General features: G+C 46.4%; 1 pseudogene; it reads left to right on the forward strand.

The window, feature by feature from the left end:
- Window positions 1-892: 892 nt before the first annotated feature.
- Window positions 893-1503, forward strand: LOC131413231 (large ribosomal subunit protein eL21-like; annotated as a pseudogene).
- Window positions 1504-4407: the final 2904 nt, after the last annotated feature.

Genomic DNA, 4407 nt, shown 5'->3' on the forward strand with positions numbered 1-4407 from the left:
GTGCAGGCACTCAGCAAGTGTTTCTGGAATAACGGGCTGTCGTGGTGGAGCTTTTCTAGGGCACATTTGCCAAGCCTTTTCAATATGACAGTATGACCCCTGTGGCCCACCAGGAGGTACCATACCTGTCCCTACTGTGCTCTAGAGTCAGGGGTCCTTGCTTTACCAGTTCCTAGCCACATTGGTCATATAATGTCTCAGAGCCTCCATATGCTCATCTCTGAAGTGGGGATTACCCAGCTTACGGAAATATTGTGAGGGTTAAGTGAGCGAGTCCATGGAAAACACTGACACTTGCCTGCACAGAGGAAGTGCGCAGTCACTGGTGAGCGTTGATAAGATGGTGACGATTTCCAGAAAGATCACAACATCCTGACTTGCTGCCAAGTCTTTTTCCAAATCACGATAGAAAGAAGAGCTGGGACAATTGAGGATGCATGTGTCAATACCACGATGGATTTTTAAATAAACAGGTCAGAACATACGTCAATGAATGCTGCCCCTTCAAATGTACTACCTTGGGGTATTCAATGATGCTTGAAAATTTTCAGAGTCGCTGTTGGTTCCTGTACCATTTCTTCAGGAGCCCCAGGAGTGGCAAATCTTCAAGGGAGGGAAGTCAAGGACCAAGCTGGGGTGCCATTTGGGGTTCAAATAAAGTGCAAAAGAAACACCATGAAAATAGTTTTCTCTGATTACTGTTTCCAACCCAGATTTGAGCAATGGAAACATTGTGGCATCTGTGGAATAGGTCACTACTTTAGAGTTGAATAGCTATTTCAATATATACACTCTGGTCTTTTTTTCTCATATTATTTCCATGACTTTTTTCGATTCACTCACTCAAAAGCATTTATTGCCTTTCCATCAGGAAAACATCTTCCAATAATTCCCCAAAATGATAAATACAAAGAGAAGAGGAGAGACATCTGCTATTTGTTCTCTGGGCCTTTTAGAAAATGTGGTGTTGTTCCCTGCATGCAATTGTTACACGTAGATCTACAAGGAAGCTGATGTTGTAGACATCAACGGAGTGGGCACTGTTCAAAAAGGAACGCCCCATAAATGCCACCACAGCAAAACTGGAAGGGTCCACGTTACTCATCATACTGCTGGCATTGTTGTAAACAAACAAGTTAAGGGCAAGAATCTTGCCAAGAGAATTAACGTACATATTGAGTGTATTAAGCACGCTAAGAGCCAAGATGGATTCCTGAAATGCATGAAAGAAAATGACCAGCAAAAGAAGGGTTCAGTGGAAGCGCCAGCCTCCTCCCCAGAGAGAAGCACACCTGTACGCACCAATGGAAAGGAGCCTGAGCTGCTGGAACCCATTTCCTATCAATTCATGGCATAAGAGGTATAAAAAAAAGAAGGGCAGTGAAGGTACTCTGTGTGACATTGTAATGATGGCCGTACGTCATTATATGTTTGTCCAAACTCATAGAATATTCAACACCAAAAGTGAACCCTAAGATAAACTATGGACTTTGGTGATTATGATGTGTCAATGTAGGTTCATCCTTGGTAAAAAAAAAAAAAAAAAAAAAATGCCATTCTGGTGAGCCATGTGGATAACGGGGAAGGCAATGCGTGTGTGGGGGCAGGGGTATACGGGAAAGCTCTGTACCTTCCTCCCAATTTTGTTGTAAATCTAAGACTGCTCTAAAAAAAATAAAATCTTTTTTTAAAAAAAGACCTCTGGGATGTTTTTTTAAAAATCATTTACGGAGCGCGTTCTTTTGCCAGCATTGGGTTAGGCATTTGAGAGATACAAAAACAAATAAAATATAGTCTCTGACCTTGAATAAGCATAACTTGTGCTTCCATAGCTTTTACCATATGTGAGGCTCTGTGAACGTGCCCTCAGAACAGCCCTACGAGATGGGTCCTCTCAGAATCCCCATTTTGGGGCCAGCCCGGTGGAGTAGTGGTTGAGTTCGTGCACTCCGCTTGGCGGGCGGCCTGGGGTTCTCAGGTTCGGATCCCGGATGGAGACCTACGTACCGCTTATCAAGCCATGCTGAGGCGACGTCCCATGTACAAAATAGAGGAAGATTAGCACAGATGTTAGCTCAGGGCCAATCTTCCTCACTAAAAAAAAAAAAAGAATCCCCATTTTACAGATGAGCAAACTCAGGCATGGAGGAATTAAGAACCTTGTCAGAGGTGTCACAGTCAGTCAGGAGTAGAGCCAGGATTCGGATCCAGGCAGACTGGCTGCAGAGTCCATCTGCCCCACTGAATGGCCACTTGAGAGCTTGAGCTGGGGGGGAAGGTTGAGAGAGAAATGAACATCAACTGGACAATGTATGTGGCAGAGAAGCAGGCCCCTCACAATCTCAGAGGTGTTCTGTTAAAAAACCTTAGTAAATCTAGTCTAGAAAATGTCCCGTCCACCAAGTCCATTGACTGAAGAAATACTCACTGAGCACGAACAATGTGCCAGGTGTGTGACCAGTGGGAGGGTTCCTGTCTCACGATGGAGAAGACCTACCGGGGCTGGGAGTCTCGAAGGCACTGAGTGCCATGAGGAAGTGCAGAGGGATTTGGGACCATCTTAAAGCGGACTAACCTCCCCTGAGAATGAGGGTAAGCTTGCTGGAAGGAGACACATGTTAGCTGAGAGTTAGCTATGCCATGTGGGGAGGACGGGGTTCTAAGCACAGGGAAAAGCATAAGATAAAGTCACAATGTTGGAGACTGCCTGGAGCGTTTGAGGCCCTAAGAGAAAACCAGTACAACTCGTGTATAGAAAGAGAGGAGATAGACATGCTGGATGGAGTGGAGAGGTATTCAGGGGCCAGATTTTTCTGGACCTTTCATCCTGAAGCATTGGGGGACCATAGAAGCAGTGGAGCATATTAATTAGGGTAAGTTAAACTGTTATTACAAATGAACTCCAAAATGTACAATAGAAATTTGTCTCTCCCATCACAGTCCAAGGCATAGATTCATTCCTGGTTGGTAGACCGCTGTATCAGTTATCTATTGTCCCAACGCTACGTAACAAACAACCACAAAACTTCAGTGGCACACAACAGTAAGTGTTTATTGCACAGGCACCTGGAGTCAGATGGGGCTCAGCTAGATAGCTCTGCTGATCTCACTGGGCTCATTCACACGTTGAAGGTTGGTCTAGGCTGGCCTTGGCTGCACAACTGGGGGACTTGGCTCACTCCGTGTGTCCTTTCTCCTCCAGCAGACCAGTCAGGAATGTTCATATAGAGACGGCAGAGATGCACACAAAGCAGAAACACACAGGATTTCTTAAGACATAGGCTTAGAACTCGCACACCATCACTTCTGTCTCACTTTATTGGCCAAGGCAATGGAATATATACTCCATTGATTTGATCGATATACTCCGCCTTTATGGGAAGAACTCTGAGTTCACGTGACAGTAAGACACAGATGCAGGCAGGGACAAGAAATGGGACCATTCAACGCACTCTATCTACCATGGACTCTATCCTGAATGTGTGGAATCAGGGACCCTGGATCCTTCCATCTTGTAACTCTGCCATGCTATGGAGCCTTGTCATCATCTGAAACCAGTTAGGAACATAAAGATGGAGGAGCCAGGCTGCCGCTCAAGGGCCTTGAACTACAATGGCCCACATCACTTCCTCTCACATTCTCCTCATAAAAACTAGTTATGTGACCAAGCCTAAATGCACATCCCTGGCCAGACAGCTGCTTCCCAGCCATGACTGCATAGTATGGGAGGGGAGAGGGAACTTTGACAGACAGCCAGCCGTCTCTGACACTGGGCGTGACTCACCATTGTGCAACCCTAAATTCCTAAAGGAATGAGAATGAGAGTAAAAACTTCCTGCATCATAGCACTGCCCCAGGCAGAAGTGATGGCAAACTTTCTATGATAACATGAATCACCCAGCCAGAGGTTTCAAAGGGGCACCAGAGAATAACATATGGACTCAGTCATCAGTCTACAGGGTTGCTAAGAAGATGCTAGTCTTTGCAGATCCTAATGCAGCAGATAGAGAGATAGAGACCGGACACATTACACCATCCCTGGACTCCACCTACCCTCCTGAAGCCACACCCAAGCTCCCGGTGGGGCTTATGTGAGGGGATCCCCCTCCCTTGCTGCAGACCGCCCTCTCCGATGAAGCACGTGGGATGCCCAGCCAACATCAAGCTCAAGGGGCTCGGCCCCAGGGCCAGGAGGAACCCCAGCACCTTTCGCCTGCTCCCTCTCAGAATGAGACCCCAGGAGCATGTGCTCTGGAAAGCAGCGGGTTGGCTTGTCAAGCCTCTCTCCCAAAAGCCGAGACATGATATGAATGCCAATGATCCCCACATCCGTGAGGAGGGGGACACAATTACAGCAAATTCTGCTTACAGTTCAGATTCAATATTTGGAAGGGATAATCCTGAAAT

Source organism: Diceros bicornis, chromosome 13 (genome assembly GCF_020826845.1).
Source record: "Diceros bicornis minor isolate mBicDic1 chromosome 13, mDicBic1.mat.cur, whole genome shotgun sequence".
Taxonomy (NCBI): domain Eukaryota; kingdom Metazoa; phylum Chordata; class Mammalia; order Perissodactyla; family Rhinocerotidae; genus Diceros; species Diceros bicornis.